The sequence below is a fragment of the Thermobia domestica genome, chromosome 7 (genome assembly GCF_964235325.1).
Source record: "Thermobia domestica chromosome 7, izTheDome1.hap1.1, whole genome shotgun sequence".
Lineage (NCBI taxonomy): Eukaryota > Metazoa > Arthropoda > Insecta > Zygentoma > Lepismatidae > Thermobia > Thermobia domestica.
The window spans coordinates 182,199,191-182,218,269 of record NC_137460.1 but is presented as its reverse complement, the minus strand read 5'-3'; the positions used below and the strand labels follow the sequence as shown (position 1 = coordinate 182,218,269).

The following is a 19,079-nucleotide window of genomic DNA, read 5'->3' as shown; positions in this document are numbered from 1 at the left end:
AAACACGTTTGACCGGCTCAGACATTTGTCTCCAAAAGCTGTTTTTAAGAGTGCGTAAGTCTCCGAAGCAGATTTCCCAGTTTTAAAACAATTTCGTGAAATGTGTTGTTCCCATTTCTAATCCATTTCGCGCGCTTAAAAATCCGCCAAGACACACACACGCCCGCACTCACTGGTTGCTACGCCGTACTGAATAATGATATCTCGGTGCATGTTTCAACATGTCTCAAGGACACACCAAGCTACCGCTTCCATGCTAACGGGCTATTATATCTACTACTCCTGAGTAGTGTTGCCAACTGTCTTTAAAACTTTCCGATCACACCACGTATATTATCACCATTCAGTCTAAAGAGCTGTGGACTAAGCTCTGAAGTGAAAAATGCGTGAGTGATAAGTGAACAGACATGTATGTAGTTAACGTATCAGTACAATAAACTGGAAACTGGGTTCAATTCCCGGTCCAGACATGTACATTTTTACTCTTCAGATATTACCAAGGGAGATAAAAATATTTCCATACATGTGTATGTTAAAGTAAAATCGAAATATTATATTATAGATTTGACTTTATGCCTGTTGAATCACTGAAAATACACCTAAAATTACATAAGAACATGGAAGCGGTCATCCGATTTCCGTTATATTATTATGTAGGTGTAAATTGAGTGAAATTTAAGAGTAAAAAAAGTACAGGATTGAACTGGGAATCTAGCGCAAACGAGAACGAGAAGCTAGAAACCCTGATTCAATTTTTTGATCAGTCCTGTATTTCTTTCATTTTTGGATTTTCGTTGAATTCACTTCTTTCTGTAGGATGAGTGATGGATGATGGTGTAACAAGACTCGGCTGATTTCTCCCATTTTCTTACATAATATGGAGCTCAGCAAATCTTAGGTATAGTGTCTGTGTTGTTCAAGCATAATAAGAGTTATGGCCTGCAAGTATGAGCGTCGACCTCAAGAGGATGTGCGACTGTTCAGGGACTGAAGCTGCAATGTAGTGGTTAGTGCACCGGCATAATAAGCAGAGACCCGGGTTCGATTCACGGCTTAGCTGGCACTATTCAGGGTGTCTATCGGTCACAAAAGTCACGAAACCAGAAAAACGGTTATGAAAGTCAAGAAAAAGTCACGAAATTTACACGATTTTTTTTAAATCTGTATAAATATAAGTAGAATTGGAAAATTTCGTTCTATGAAACGTGAAAATTCACCGCCAAAAATGTCAATGGTTGGCTTTAGACGCTACCAAATCGCAAGCAAAGCACGCTTCTATCACATGCTTGAAAATTCAGCTTAATTCGCACCCAAATTCGCGAATATATGTACATCATGTGTATTTAGATATGCCATGTGGATTTAGATTTAATTTTAAGATAGTGGATTTGTGGGTGCTGTTGATTATGTACCAAGTAAGAGAGACTATATACAGTGAATATATTGAATATACAGTAAATGTAGATATAGGATAAAGATGTTACTAATTTTTTAATGTTACGAAATTTTGTGGTTTTGTAAAGAAAGGGTCACGAAATTTCAGTTTGGAATTTTAGTAGGCACCCTGCTATTTACTTGCTGAATTTTGTAGACGCAACAACCGATTGATCCCGAAAGGTGATCCACCTATTGTTGACTTTTACACCCATCTCCAGGCAAAGGAATCTTCTTCTAACTCGTGGCCACAGCCGATCAGGATCCTCCACCTGGAGACCAGAATGAAAAAATTGTAGTGTAAGGATTGTGTTGTATGCACGTGTAGAGATCTCGATTGGTTAAGGAATCAAGCTCTCTTACCCCTGCGAAACTTTTTTTTTTTTTTTTTTTTTTTAATTTCATTTTGTTATTTTTTGCATAAGGCTTTGTGATTGTCATTGTTTGTGATGGAAATGTGTCAAGCTATGTCAGTAACTTTTCTAAAACTATAGAAAACAGATTGGAATATTTAGGTCAAATTATGTTTGCGTAATTAAGAGTTCCTATATTTTACATAGTATATTTTGGAAGTTTTATTAATTTTATTAACTAAAATTAATCTTGTTTCTTGTTTTACGAAAAAAAAAAATCCGTTTTTCGAAAAATTCATTTTTCTATAACGTATTTTTGGAAAAACTGTGGCTATCCCTACTACCTAACACTGTGCCCTGTTCTTCTTTCTGCCCTGCACGTGTAGCTGATATAACTCGCAGTGAACTCTTGATTAGAAACGTTTTAAAGCAATATATCGGAGGAAATAAGAGCAATCATGTAACAGTCTTCATGAGATTTTCTCAAAATAACTTCCATGAGGCATAATTTTATTTTGACATCGTTCAAATCGAATGCGAAACTACCACAAATCACAGCGTTGGCAGGTAGGAAATCACGTGTGTTTTCAACGAGTTTATAGCTTCATAGCTACGTGCAAGATGCGTCAAAACCGGTAGCAGTATTGGATAAGCTCACTCGGAACATGTGTAGTGTTACAGTCGTGTTCAAACGTTTGTTTTCTGAGTTTCTCTTCTTACGTTAATAATTTGTGAATAAATTGACAAATTACAGTAAAATTCTTGTGTTTAAATTAGACTATTTTCTTGCAGGAAACTGTACAAATTGAACCATTAATTTAGGAAGCAACTGTAGTGAGAAATAAATTTGTCTAAGGGGAATCCCCTTTACAACACTACAAGATTGTTACGAGGTACTCACATGACATGGACCCTTGAGAGTAAAATTTTACTTTTCTTCACATTTAACTATAGAAGACAGAGCATTTAAGGTAAGTGAGAGTTCGTCATTGTTGTTTATCTTAGTTAATGCAAAATTACGTACATTCTAAATTTCTTGACAGTCTTGAGTTGAATTTTACAAAATTGAGATATCTGTTCTCAGATATTCCTATTGGAATATCTATTTGTAATCTCTGTATATACAAATGAAAATGATGCTGTATGTCACTATTTCACGAGGAAACTGTTGAACCATTTAAAATTAATATTTGAACATAGTTAGTACTTGGCGTAGAGCTGTATTATTCCTTCACTTTAATTGAAATATGTGTTCGATGAATTTATTATTATTATTATTATTATTTGCTAAAAATAGAGTATTCCATAAACTCTTTAAGTTAGGAAGATAAAACTCCTCAAAACTATTCGAAAATTTCACTTTTAAAGAGGAGCCGGGGAAACGATTGGGTTGAGGGATTTTGCAATCTAGGAAGGAAAATTTGCATGATCAAATATGTTAAAAACCAGAAAAGAAGTTTGTGTATATGTGTAAGATATTTTCCATGTTTTTCTTCCCGCACCGAAGAATTGGCATTCTGCTAGTACCCCTCACCTGAAAAAGTCAGGAATCACCCCAAGAATTGTGTTGGTGTTGTTTCCGAACACCCTGTATGTGTATATTGTTAGAATAGAGAATTTACAAGATATATATATATATATATATATATATATATATATATATATATATATATATATATATAACACTCCGTAATTACAACAACTTGCCAATAGAACGTGAAGAAAAATAAATAAAGAAGAAAAAGGAACAGTAGAGACAACGGTCCAATTATATGGGAATGTCAACTGCATATTCTATATATATGTTAATGTTTCCATATTCTGTATATTTTTGACACTCTCTGCCGAAGTTAGCTCCTCTTAATTTGTCGCGATGCTGAGCTACAGCCGAAACTTGTGTATCTTCGCAGAGAAACAAGCTAGGAATTAAGAGAGCTTTCACGGTTTGAATACACGGGAGTGCTTGTGTATTGAAAATATCTAGCAATACTATAGTTTCGATGTTTACAATATAAAGATTGACACGTACGCCTGTAATCTTATTATGCAGGCTGCGTACTCACTGTTCGTTGAAGAAGCAAACTCAGGACTTCAAAATTCCAAGAACAACAATGTTTTTCCGAAGATAATAAATTTAGAATAGGGTAATTCCACCTCAGAACGACCAATTTTAAAAGGTCTTCCCGGTGACCATCATGGATTTTCATGAATAGTTGTACACATAAGCAGGGTAGTATGAACAGGTAATATACAAAGTTTAAAAGCATTCCTGTAAATAAATCCAAAGTTATAATAAGATATGCACCACAGTGCATAGGCCCAATATTTACCGAAATGAGCAATGTTGCCCGTGGCACCTTTCAGTGTCTCACAACTTCCTCATTATGAATGACATCAAAGTGAAATTTACAGAATTTACAGAACTAAACACAAAGTTTGTACTAACAGAGCAGAATGATTTTCCAGCAAAAATTCTGGCTGATATACTCACTTCAAAGCGAAACCAAAATACAAAATAGTAAAATGTTACAAAGTTCAGCATTTTTTTGTGGTAATAAGAGAGTTGGTAGGGAGAATCTCTACCAGTCCTAGGATACACCCACCACCTTGTCGACTTTCAAACAGGGTAATAACAAAACTGTAAGCCACTTTTGTTATAATTTAACAATAAAAATGAAAAAAAGAAAAATTACACAAGTTTGCAACACAATTCTAATAGCTCGTACGAACTTCTATACATGCATACATGAAGACCATGTCATATTGGAAATATCATATAAATTACATCTTGTTACTGCAAGGTATGTGGGAGTTATGAATCTGTAAAACATAACTAAGTGATTTGAATCTAGAACAGTAACATAATGCACCAAGTAGTCGTCGTGGCGCACCTGGGAGCTCGTTGGATTGGTATTCGGGAGGTCGACACGGGTTCATGTCTCTCGGCCGACTGTCCTGACTGATGTTTTCCACGGCTTTCCTGTCCTACTAGACAAATGCCGGGATGGTACTTAGCAGACAGGCCCTGACCGATACCTTCCGAAATCTTTCCCTTTGTTATATATGTAGGCATGCGACACATATTTTAAGACTGTTTTTCATTACCAGCAATGCAACACTGGTGTCCATTTTCTCATATTACTAACCGTTGATTAATTATGACTGGTTTTATCGTTGCAGATTCCAGTGACTGAACAATGGTACTAATAACCCAGGAACGTATTGAGATCATCCTGATTTGTGGAAAATGCAGCTTGCGTGTGGTAGCTGTGGAGTTTTAATGCGCTATACCCCGAAATGGAGCTCATATCCCACAATAATGTGGCCCAACTCATCAGCAGATTCCGGGAGACGTGTTCTGTGGACGACAGATATTGTAAAGGTCGTCCGGAAACGTCTACAGATGAGGAAACCACAGATGCTGTCCTCGGATCCTTCAGTAAAAGCTCCAATCTATCACACTTCGTTAATCCCAGGAATGTGGAGTTAGTCGAACGTCCATTCGAAGGATACTTTCCACTAACAAGTGGCACCCATACAAGATCCAGCTTCAGTAACAACTCACAGAGGACAATCCAGACCATCCATTCGGTGCAGTTTGCAGAATGGACAACAGCACAACTGGAGCCAATCCAGACTTCCCCTTGACCGGTGCTGTTCTCCGACAAGGTGACTTTTTATGTTATACGCCATCAAAAAACATGTGCCGCATGCCCACCCCCCGTCATCTTGAAGTACGCCATTTTGAATATCACTTTAATTTTTTAATTAGAAGGTAGGCATGCGGCACATGTTTCAAGACTGTCTTTTGATCAGGAATGCATTACTACTGTCCATTTTGTCATATCACTAGCTGTTGATGAATTATGGCCTGTTTTATCCCTATTTATACCATCACAACATATGCTCGAAATGGTCACCCTGTATAACAATGGTATGTGCCACACACTTCTTCCACTCCTCATGCACAGCAAGCAATGTCTCTGGACGCACAGAAGAACATGCATCTTCAATCCGCTGCACGAGATGTTGTAAATTCCGAATCTTGATGGCGTATACAATTAACGAAAATGGCTCCTCTTCAGAGAACAGCACGGTCAAGGCGAAATCTAGATTAGTTGCAAGTTGTGCTGTTGCCCATTCTGCAAACTGTACCCGACCGTCTGGATCGTCCTCTGTAAGATGCTGCTGAAGCTAGATCTTGCATGAGTGCCACTTGTTAGTGGAAAATATCCTCCGAATGGACGTTCGACTAACTCCACATTCCGGGGTAAACGCCGTGTGCTACGTTGGTAGCTTTTACTGAAGGATGCGAAGAGAGCGACTGCGGTTTCCTCATCTGTAGACGTTTCCGGACGACCTCTACGACGCCTGTCGTCCACAGAACCTGTCTCCAGAAATATGCTGTTGAGTTTGGCCACACCATTGTGGGATATGGGCTTCCTTTCGGGGTATATCGCATTAAATGCAGCTATCACACGCGAGCTGGGATTTCCACACATCAAGATGATCTCAATATGTTCCTGGGTCGCCAGTACTACCGTCCAGTTATTGGAATCTGCAACGATAAAACCAGCCATAATTCATCAACGGTTAGTGATATGAGAAAATGGACACCAGTATTGCATTGCTGATAATGAAAAACAGTCTTAAAATATGTGTCGCATGCCTACCTTCTAATTTTTAAAAATAGTGATATTCAAAATGGTGTACTTCAAGATGGCGGTCATGATGGCCACGTGTGTTTTTAGGCCCTCCACCCCTACTCATCATCTATGACCAACGTGGACCTCTAGCCCAACAGACCTTTCTGTTGCAGAACTGTCACCTGACTTTTGGCCCACCCTGTAAATTACAAATATTTACAGTTTTGTGTATACACTTCGTCAATTGTCGACTTCATTATTTTTATTTTTTTATTTCTTTGTTAGCAGACGCTATTTTACACTAAATATATAACAAAGGGAAAGATTTCGGAAGGTATTGGTCAGGGCCTGTCTGCTAAGTACCATCCCGGCATTTGTCCAGTAGGACAGGAAAACCGTGGAAAACATCAGTCAGGACAGTCGGCTGAGAGACGTGAACCCGTGGCGACCTCCCGAATACCAATCCAACGCGCTCCCAGGTGCGCCACAACGACTACTTGGTGCATTATGTTACTGTTCTAGATTCAAATCACTTAGTTATGTTTTACAGATTCATAACTCCCACATACCTTGTAGTAACAAGATGTAATTTATATGACATTTCCAATATGACATGGTCTTCATGTATGCATGTATAGAAGTTCGTACGAGCTATCAGAATTGTGTTGCAAACTTGTGTAATTTTTAGTTGTTTTTCTTTTTTTTTTTTTCGCATTTTCATTGTTAAATTACAACAAAAGTAATTGTGGGGGCATGTACGGAAGAATTATTCTTTACATTATGTGATTTGTAAAAGCCTTCAAAGTGTACAGACTACAAGAGCGTTGGACTTACCTGTAGTGAGAATAATAAACGATCTGAGTAAAGTGCTAATGTATAAATAATAAACTACCTCGCACTTTCCTAAGCTTACCATTGCCTTTGTCAGTTATATCATCTGTTTTAAAAGTATTGATAAACTGTCGAAACCGTAACAAGTTATTATTATGCGAGTTAGTACTTTGTTCAGATTGTTATTTATTCACACTTGCAAGAACAGTACTTCTAAAACATGTGGGAAAACATCTACTGTATGTTAAAAGAAAGAAAAAAAAAAGCTTTTGAAAACTGTGATTTGTGAAAAACCAACTAAACAGCTTAAATACAAGAAAAATTTACTTTGTTGGCTGATGTAATTCTTATTACGAGAGAGATTGTAAGAAATTGGGTTGTATCACTCAAGGTGACCGGATGTTCTGGTTCTTTTGGTATGCCTCAGCTCCCTCCTTGCTAAGTGGATAGGGTGCGCGTCTTTAATGTGGGAAACCCAGGTTCGATTCCTGGCAGGAGCTCGTGTAGTCCGAATCCACGTTAAGCAGTAGATCTACGTCTCATTTAGCGTTGCTGCTGAACAGGACGTTAAACTCCAATCCAATCCCATCCCCTCCCCCCGAAAAAGAAAATCCTGTAATATGCCGAGGAAGTTTCTCGGGACAGTTTCTCGGCAGCAATATCTCGCACTGTTACTCGCCAATTCTCAAGAATCATTTGCTCAACACGTGCGATATTCAATGGTGTGACTGCAGTCGGGCGAATGTGTCCATGCGCTTCATTTGTCACCAGCTCCTGTCCTTTGCGAAATTGGTGACTGTTCATACCATTCGTACACTCTTGTCCATGACATCGTTTGTTCACCATACTGTGCTTGCAATCTTCTGAAAATCTCAGCTGGTTTAACTTTCTTCTTCACAAGAAATTTGATTACACACCGCTGCTCCACAGACACACTGCTTACCGCCATGTTCGCTGCAACTGCTGTCCATGCACCAAATACGTCATGCTGGGCGCTAGTTACTCGAGAAGGAATACATTATGTCACGCGCAAGTTTCATCATGATCCGGCTATTCATCGATTATTTACGTACGAAAATCCCGGTCAACCGTGATCAACCCTTGTACTTGTTCCAGGTTGAGTGGCTTCTCAATGCAAAATACTTTGGTCATTCAACACATCATAATTACATATTGACATTGACCGATGATAACACTTCTGTTTACATTTTAGTTACTAAACTGACCGTCTGCATTCGTTCGCTGCACTACTTATTGTAATTTCCAATTCTTCATTGCTGCTATGTGATTGAACTTTCATTTCTTTGATATTATTAACCTCGAATTCTTCGTTTGAACTGCACAACTTCTCACTTTTATTATCAAACTTATTTTCCTCAATGGACATATTATTATTAATTTTTTCCCAAATCACATGTAACACTGTCGACTTAATAGATCATTTGTTTCAAAGCTAGCGACATTTCTCGTTGTATACAAAAAAAAAAAAAAAATCCTTCGTTTACTACGATTATCAGTAAGAAAAAATCACAAAAATCACATCACTAATTAAAAAGACATTCTAATAGATTCGTTTCGCTATTGTAAAAAAACTAAAAGACTAATTTAGAATAAATTAATTTCCTAATTCACACAGGGTAAAATAGGAATTGTAACTTTGTTGAATCCAAAGAAATACGGACGCCAATGATGATTCTTTTCACTACCGGTGACAAACGAAATAGAAAATAATAATAATAATAATAATAAATAAAAATAAAAAAGATCATTAAATTTTAACGAAGTTAAAAGTCATTCCAACACTATTTTATAGTAATTTCTGAATACACTTGCACTTTCCAGGTGCAAAAAGCACAATAGTTAAAACAATTCAAGGTTACTTAGGAATACGCATTAACTTGCATTCAGCACAAGCATTAAAAGATCATAAAATTATTTTGCTACTATACATACACGTATGTGTATGTAATATTCTATATACAGGTCTCAAGCACGCATACGTAATAAACATGTATGGGAATAATTCAGAACAAGTTCACAAATCTACGAATATTACATCAAAATCTTACAACATAGACTTTAATTAAGACATCTTTATTTTTATATCTAATCTCACCTCGGGTAACACGTAACCATGTATTGTGTAATGTGTATTATTCAGCAGATCACAAGCATAAAAATACTGAGTTTAAAAATGTAAAGGAGCAAATTTGTTTAGTTACATATTCCGTAGTGTTTTCCCGCCGAGTACTTGTAAAGTGTTGGTGACAATGGAACGAACGCAGGTTTGGTCTCTTGCGCATGCTCTGTTTAACGTTACAGCCAAGCAGAAAAAAATGAATAATGCACAAAAGCTAGTTCAATTGGCTACTATCATACACATTAGTTTCTAGGGGAGATATCTAGATAAGAACACCGTGAGAAAATAACAGCAGAGATTCTCGTAAGGAAGCTTAGATAACTGAGTAAAAGGTCTCACGTAAAAGGAAGTTAAAAATTCTCTGAAAACTGCCCCAAATTTTGTCCATTAATAAATATACAAAAATAAGGATTACCTTAAATTTACCACAGGCTTGTACAAGGCGTCGAAACATCAGTGCCAATGTGTACTCCGAACAATTGGAGCAAATGTATTTTATTATGTCGCAAATATACCACGCATTGAACAGGAAGCGAGTCTTTCTGCAGCAAAGATAACAGAAAACCTCGTACTTCTCGAACAACCTTGAAGAAACTCCAGGAACGTTAGTGGAATTAAAACTAATGTCACAGCCCCCATATAGTGCGGATCTGGTACCCTCATATTATTATTTGATGCGATCCACCGCTTATTTCCTGCGCTCACGATATTTCAGCAACTAAGAGAATTACAAATAAAACGCCAACTGACTAAAGCAGTATATATATATATATATATATATATATATATATGTAATACGGGTAATTCTCAAAATAGGGGGGGGAAATGCTGTCCCCAGTTAATATTTTTTAACCAAGGACACTAATTGCTCAAAAATTGAAATATATGTGTAATTCAGTTCCTTCAACAATGCCATGTACATTTCTTCCTCAAAATGTACTATTTGTAGAAAATAGCTTGGTACGAAATTTAAAAGTAAATGGAGAATGTCATTAGCATGGCTGTAACCAACTACATTTTCACGGTTTTTTGTTCTTACAAAGTAGCTGTTTGTATCCGTACTCCTTTGATATTAAGCGACAACTTTCAGGCGATGTTCAACTTTACTGAGCTTCAAACATAGCTTCAAGTCTTAATGTATTCTTATTTTACAGACTTCAAAAATTTTGTTCCCATTTCTGCAGTCGTCAGCAAAGGCGCATTTTAAATTGATACGCCGTTCGCTGGAAAGAGAAATATAACCTGACAACCGTGCGACTAGAACGGTTTTCGTGTGTCATTTGTTGGTCAGTGTAGTTGGAGGGAAACTTGCCCAAGATAGACATTACATAAGTATTTGTATGATTTTCCGGTAGGGTGACAAAATAGATTGTCAATAGTGTGGAGACTGTGGAAATAAAAGTATTTATTAAATCAGTGCGATATTGTTTTTGTAAATTAATACATTAGGAACTTAAGGTATTCAAGTAATGTATTTAATAATTTGTGGAAGAGGTTGTTGTACAAGCTCGATTAAATGCAATTTCGTCATTAGCATGGAAATTTTGAGGTTAATTTATATTCTCTTGTAATTTATTTAATTTGAGGTTTATTATGGCTTTCCTGAGAGTATTATTTGCTTTTTTAAAATAAATTTGCCTTGTTACGTGATTCACAAGTGATTGACAGGCACGTACCCAGAAATTGTTTTTGGGAAGGGTCCAGAACTTTACCTGCGGATTCTAATTCATAGTAGGAGTTTAAATTACATAGAAAATGTTGACTAAATTTTAATTCGATGAATTGTAATTTTCAAAACTAGCGGGATCAAGAGAGAGGAGTCAAGATGGGCATTGGGGATTATACCCAAATAAAACCATTTAGGTGTTTTGGGCTTATATCTGTTTTCTATAAAAGCTCTTTTCTATTAGCATATGACAAAGGATGTCTGTTAGCTTTGTGTTTGAAGTTGTATTAAAAGAGAATTAAAGGTTAAGGTGTAATGTTCATGTAGCCAGTGAATTGTACACTATGTACTGTACAAAGGAGCATTTAAGTACGTCACAGAAAGTTTCTTTCAAAATGGCTTAGAACTTTGATTTGATATTCTAATGTATTTCATACAAACCCTAGATGTTAAACACATTTTATTAAAATCTATGTAGAGTGAATTGGAAGTAATTCCTTTTCTAGATCAAATTTCAGAAATAAATAAAACTGATCCCCTTAGTTCAAGATCATCGGGAAAATGATACTAGATCTATGTAATAGCTAGTAGCATAAATTTAAACTTGCATGTGAGGTGGTATCTTGATTTTAGAAGATCATATATGCGTAAGTGCTGGGAATATGTTTTCCAAAGAATTATAAAAATACATTTGTGTACAGTACACTTGTACATTTATTGAATATCATTGTCTTGCAGACAGCAAGAAATAATTACCGAAGTGACAGTGAGAAAAACAAAATAATAAATTATCACCAATACAATGACTGTTCCTAAGAAATTTCGCTACTTGACAACTTGACTCCTGAAAAAATGGACAGTAAAAGCCATAGTTAAAAGCCAAAATGAGAAATACAAACCAAAAAGTATAAAAGAGCGTGTTCCGAAAAATTAATTCTGATGAATGCCAATGTAAATTTTGAACGTTTATTGCGAGTTTCATTAATCGAAGAACCTTTAACACTAATCTTCTACTTTCTGATAAAACTTTAATAGATAATACAGTGATGATATATGTTTAAAAATACATTAGATTAATGTGTACAAACAAAATAAGGGCAAATACGATGCTAAAAGAAGAATGTCTCTGGAACTTTGGCCAAAAGCCCGTAGTTTGGAGATTTGGGCTGCCGAAAGCATGAAAAAATGAATTTTAGAGACCCCCTTTATTAAACAACTATCCAACATAGTGAGTGCGTCTTAATAAACCACTTAGGAAGTCCTACAGGTTATATTTAAAAATACGTGTTTCAAGTGTTCGATGCGTGTACAAGAGGTTCCTGCAACAATAACCAATAATGAAATACTGTTGGTTCATCATCCCTTTGGGGAATCCCTTGCGCACACATCGCACAGTTGGAAAATTCATTTTTAAATCGAATTGGTATGGCTTCCTAAGAGATTTATTAATCAGCACTCCGTATGTTTGATAGTGTTTAAAACATAGGTCTGTGAGATACATTTTCCCACGCTTCAGGCAGCCTCTAACTTCAAAACTATGAGATTTTGGACAAAGTTTGTTTCCTTATTTTTAGATCAAGTATCTCCCCGTATATTTTTTACGCCTTAATATCAAACTTTATTTCTGATTTTGCAAATAGTCGTAGTAAGAAATACAGTTTCTAATTAGTTTCGGTCATGGGTGTGAATTTTTGCTGTAATTTTTAATTTAAACTTCAGCAAAGAAAAATAAAAGTTACAACACAAATTGACACCTACGACCATAATTAACCAAAGAGTAGATTTCTAACTATTACTATTTGCAAAATCATATAGCACACCACTTTCTAACGGCTATTGTGTGTACCTTGTCATGAGCATGGAAAAATGTCATTAGCATGGATTAATATTTCATGTAAAAAGAAATATTTTTTTAAAACTAAAGTTATGCAGATTAAGCTCTGCTTAGTATCAAAACATACTTCTAAGCTGTATCTGAACTTACTGAAAGAAAATGAATGGTATTAAAAAATATATATATTTAGCACTTTTATTCCTCAATTTTGCCGCTAATTTAAGAATTACCCTATATATATTAAGATTATATATTTGTGTTACAGTTTCGGCTATGTAATATAGCCTTCCTCAGACACATTATCTGAGTCAGTTGGGGGTTGTATTTTCAATTTTGAATTTTCCAAAGCTGCAATGAATAATTTACAAACTAAGAGAAGATGGAAAGTGCAGTGCAGGACTTCTTAGCCGAGAAGGACAAAATCTGGCATCGGCGTGGGATCGGAAAGGTGGCCTCAAACGATGTAACACGTTGGCCTCTACTTTGAAAATTAGATAGCGTTCGTTGTAATGTGACGCATAAAGCCAACGTGACGGAAATATTACAAAACTTTCAATTCATCTTTGTGCAGCTTGATTGAAGTGTAACTTCAGCATGAAATGATTAACAGAATCCTCGTCGTTTGTTTTGTAAAAGAATATCAGAATTTGTTTTGAATGCGAAACTAATTAAACCACCTTTAGGCAAATGCTGCTTTCTGCATTTTTTGAACTCATTTCAATGAAGTATCCACACAGGAATCATATTGCTGTTCACATTTAATTTAAAATTATTGTGAAGGTATGGAATATATGTACATATTTTCAGCAGTACTTTAATTAGCTTTAAACGGTTACATGTGCGTTAGACATTAATTTTAATAAATTGAATAGTATTACAGCTTGTTTTCTTTCGTTGTTTTAAGTATTTCGAGCAAAACTATAATTGAAGAACTATTGCATATTATATTCATACACACTAAGTGCTCACTGAAGTGGGACCACCCCTCCAGACAAGAAGGCGTGGCCAGCAGCCGAGCTGATGACATGACCACCCCAACTGGGAGTATTGCAGGGAAAGAACATAGTCGAGGCTACATGTTGGCAGACAGCACACTGTTACAATGGGAGGTGGGCAGAATTTTTCCGCATTCCAAAAGGGCATGATTGCGGGTGCCCAAGCAACAGGTGCGTTAATAACGTAGACAATAACATTTGTCAGATGCACCCGTTCCAGTGTAATGGAGGAGTGCAAGTAAATAGCGCTACAGCTTCCAAGAGACAGAACTACAGGGTAACATTCGGTGCGAACGTCGCGTCAAACTCTCGTGACAGCCAAACGTAGCAACAGGTGCGTTAATAACGTAGACAGTAACATTTGTCAGATGCACCCGTTCCAGTGTAATGGAGGAGTGCAAGAAAATAGCGCAACAGCTTCCAAGAGACAGAACTACAGGGTAACATCGGGTGCGAACGTCGCGTCAAACTCTCGTGACAGCCAAACGTACCATCAGTGTCTCTAAATTACGTGACCGATACAGTAGTGAATGCACAACTCCCAAATCCCACGCAACTTTGCCCCCTACACTGGAACGCATGAAGTTTCAAACCAGACGGCCTACTTGTCACGTACACCTCAAGACTCTTAGCCGCCGATTTTGTAGTGTTTGGGCGGAACAGGAGCACGCTAATTGGACCGTGAATGATTGGAAAAGTTTGTGTTGGTCCGATTAATTACGGTTTGTGCTACACCACTCCAACGGAAGCGTGCGTGTGTGGCGGCCACAACACGAAGCTATGGACCCCTCGTGCATGGTGCGTACTATACAGGGAAGTGGGGCGGCTGTATGATTTGGAAATGCTATGTTGGCACGAGCTGGGATTGTTGATGTGCATAGACCATAGTGCGACATCTGTTGTGTATCCGCAGGTGTTAGCGGATTATATACACGTTACAATGCAACACTTCTAGTCACGGAGACATTTTTCAAGACGACAATGCACGGTGCCAGCTAGCCAGAACTGTACTTGCTTAGCTTGATGAACATTCCACGGAGCTCCAGCATATGAATTGGCTCCCTAACATACCGGATCTTAATCCTATAGAACGTCAGTGGGATGTTGTGGATTAAGATCTTCACGCCATGACTCCTGGCCCGACATCTGTTGGCTCATTGTGGAATAACATCAGGAATATATGGTGTCAGATCCCCGTGGAAATTTGTCAGCCACTTTTAGAATCCATACCACGTTGTGTCTAGGCCGTCTTTTGAGCAGAAGGTGAATCAAAAAAGTATTAGGTACTTAGTCGCAGTTCAGTGAGCTCTCTATTTTATCTATTCGGAAGAAGTTGAAATGTAAAATTCTTGTAAACGACGTTATGCTGTTTATATCTTTTAGCAACCTTCTATTGAATAATATGCGGTACTTATGAGGTAGTTTTCCATGATATAGATCTTTTGTAGAATTTTAGTGTATTACAGCTTAATTATCTGTAATTTGGTATGATATTTAGAACGTCCACTCGGCGGTACTTGCATGCACGTTTCTCAGTTCTCGATCATTTTCTTACTTCCTGTTGTAGAATTACTTCATTGTACCATATTTCAAATGTCCTTAACACTATGACGACCCTAGTTTAAACATTGACTAATAAGTATGCTTTTGTAGGTTTCTATTTCGCATGAAAATTCAAAATATCTATAAGCTGTAATTTAAAAATAGAAATTAACTTTATACTAACAAGTAACACTTCCCAAGTGTAACACTCCGATTTTGATTAAGTTTGGCAGGTAGATACTGCACATAAAAGAAACGAATACACGTTTTTTATTTTCTGCGGGAAAATGTTTAAGGGGGGGGGGGGGGCAAAAGTCCCTAACCAAAATTTTGAAAGTTGACGCTCGAAAGGCAAAAACAAGTGGATCGAAGTGAACTAAATTGTGAACAGATATTGCAGACGTAATACGTATTTCGTATATTCCTGGAAAGAACGGGTGGGTGGGGTACTGACCCCTCCAAACCTTTGATCATGAAATATCAAAAGTGCTAGTAACAGTATGTCAGATGTGTGTAAAGGAGATGAAGAATTGCAACGAACCTTTGTGTATGAACAATACGCAAAGAATAAACTAACACTTTTTTTTCTGTGGAAAAACGGTTTTAGGGGGTAAAAGCCCCTAGTCCAGAATATTGGAATTTGACGCCCGAAAGGCCAGAAGAAGTGAACCGAAGTGGATGAAATTGTGCACAGATATTGTAGACATAAAATTAGGGAATACGCGTTTCTTATTTTCTTGAAGAAAAGAAAAACGTTTGGGTGAGATACAGAGCCCTCCAAAACTTTGATCGTGAAATATCAAAAGTGCTAATAGCAGTTTGTCAGAAGTGCTTAAAGGACATAAAGAATTCTAACGGCCCATTGTGTAGGGGCAATACGCAAAAATTAAACGAATAGGGTTTATTTTCTGCGAAAAAACGGTGGGAAAGCCCAACCAAAATTTTGAAATTTGAGGCCCAAATGGCAAGAAGAAATGCACAAAATTAAATGAAATTGTTCACAGATATTGTAGACATAAATTGAGATAATTGGATCCTGGAGAAAAGCGGACACGAACCCTCTAAACCGTTGATTACGAAATATCAAAAGTGCAAATAAATGTATCTCAGACCTAAAGAGTATGGAGATTTGCAATAAAACTTCGTATAGGGACAATTTGCAAAACAATAAATGAAACGTGTTTTAATTTGTGCAGAAAAACAGTGTTGGGGCCTAGGCCCCCTTCGAAAAAAGTAAATATTACCGTAATAGAGCAGGAAGGAGTGGACCGAAGCAAATGAAATTATGTGTAAATATTGTATAGACCCGATGTAAAATAAGGACTTTCGTGTTTCTCAAGTGTCCCTATCCGTTTTGCTTCAAATTTGGCACATCAACAGCCAACAGGAAATTAATCGACACGTGTTTTCGTTTATGCGGAAAAACATTGTAACGGTTAAAGGTGCCTCCTGAAATACTATAAAATACGCTATACAGTTTGTGTTGTTGATCTGCCAAATTTGAAGAAATCGGATAGAGACACTTGTGAAACACGAAAGGCCTTATTTTACATATCCAATATCTACATACAATTTCAATCGCTTCGGTCCACTCCTTCCGCCACTCAACGCCTCGGTCTACTCAAAAGTTTTTTTTTTTTTTTTTTTTTTTTTTTTTTTTTTTTTTTTTTTTTTTTTTTTTTTAAGAAAAATATGAAACACGTATTCCTTCATCTTACCTCTACAATATTTGTGCACGATTTCATTTACTTCGGTCCACTTCTTGCCTTTCGGGCGTCAAATTCCAAAATTTTGTGTGAGGGCTTTTGCCCCCTAAAACCGTTTTTCCGCAGAAAATAAAAAAAACGTATTTTGTTTATTGTCCCTACACAAAGTTTGTTTCAATTCTTCATGTAAATTTAAGCACTTTTAATATTTCATGATCAAAGGTTTGGAGAGGTCCGTGCCTCACCCAACCGTTGTTTCCAAGACAATACGAAACCCGTATTCCCTCATCTTTCGTCTACAATATCTGTGCACTATTTCATTCAGTGGTTCACTTCTTCTTGGCTTTCGGGCGTCAACTTTCAAAATATTTGGTGGGAGCTTTTGCCCCTAAAACAGTTTTTCCACTGAAAATAAAAAAACCGTGTTCGTTTGTTTTTTTGCATATTGTCCATACACAAAAAGTTTCGTTGCAATTCTTCATGTCCTTAACACACATCCGACATACTGTTACTAGCATTTTTAATATTTCGTGATCAAAGGTTTGGAGGGGTCCGTGCCGTGCCCTACCCAACCGTTTTTTCCAGGAAGATACCAAACACGTATTCCCTCATTTTATGTCTACAATATCTGTGCACAATTTCATTCATTTCGGTTCACTTCTTCTTGCCTTTCGGGCAACTTTCAAAATTTTTGGTGGGGGTTTTTCCCTCCTAAAACCGTTTTTCCGCAGAAAAAAAAAACACGTGTTCGTTCATTTTATGTGTAGTATCTACTTGCCAAATTTTATCAAAATCGGAGTGTTACACTTGGAAAGTGTTTACTTGTAAATTGACAATACCGGTCACCCAAGCCTCTTAATTCGGATCAAAGTAATCTTAACAAATTTTGCATAATATTAGTGTCTACATAAATATCATAAACGGAAATAAACGTTTAACATGTTAGGTATTCATCTTCATCCAAGTACTAAAAAACATTAGAAAAAGACGTAAGTTCACGTTCAGGCAATATTGACAGTATAGGAGTGATATCGACGACGGAAAAGGGACTTCTCAGTTCTTTTAATTTTCAGATTTTTTTCAAGTATCACATGCAGTTTTCTTTTAACAAGTTTCTTAACAAAACTTCCTCTTATCTTTCATTTCGTCGTCGACTGATGAAAGTAACTCGCTCACCAAACGCAATCAACATATTTAAAAATAAGTGTAAATTAAAAGAAGAACGTTTATAGACTTCTAATCATGTACTTCACACATAATTCAAGTGATTTTGATGTTTCTTTCTCTTGAAAATTGACCTAGATTAGGAAAAATAAGAATTTACCTATTTTGCCTTATCAGGGTTTCTTTTAGAAAATTTTGGCCAGGGCGAGTGATGGGACAAAATCACAATTTTAGGAGGCTGCTCTGAGATATTATTTTGTTATATTAGCCAGCAATGTACGTAGGGAGTATATTGTAAGAGTCCGGGATCCCCTTCCTCTGAAATCTCGACTTTCTGTAAATTTAGATGTAATTTTAGAGGTGATTTTACAAATTTTAATATATTTTTTTCCTCATGTTGCACCTTCTCACGAAATAAATTCCTGCGTACGTGTCTGATATTGACAATAGCAATTTAATTTTTCTTAGCTCCGGGAGAGAAGGGAGGAGAAGCCCCGAAGGTATGCCGCAAGAAAAATTGTTCGTCATTGTCTTTGTTTAGTATGAAATAGTTCCATTAGACGCTTCCATCTTCAGTGGGCGAACCTTTGTGCAAATATTCTGTACATAATTTATACTTCATGTCTGGGATGTGTATAGTATTTACACGAAGATTTACCTATTAACAAGGTGGAAGCTTGCATCTAAACTCTCGGTTCTAATCGATGGCAATGAGGCATGTTCTTTTTTTTCTTAATTCAATAGCTTGTGTCAGTTGCGTATTCTGAA

At 36.8% G+C, this 19,079-nt stretch overlaps 1 protein-coding gene across 7 annotated transcripts in view; it reads left to right on the top strand.

Moving 5' to 3' along the window:
- The window catches only part of LOC145690600 (uncharacterized), a 158,808-nt gene that overhangs the window by 44,478 nt on the left and 95,251 nt on the right, over positions 1–19,079 (top strand). For all 7 annotated transcript variants that reach the window (XR_014132249.1, XR_014132248.1, XM_081765651.1 and 4 more), the window contains exon 2: positions 2,580–2,758. The gene's annotated coding sequence lies outside the window, so the exon portion shown is untranslated. The remainder of the gene's footprint in view (positions 1–2,579; positions 2,759–19,079) is intronic.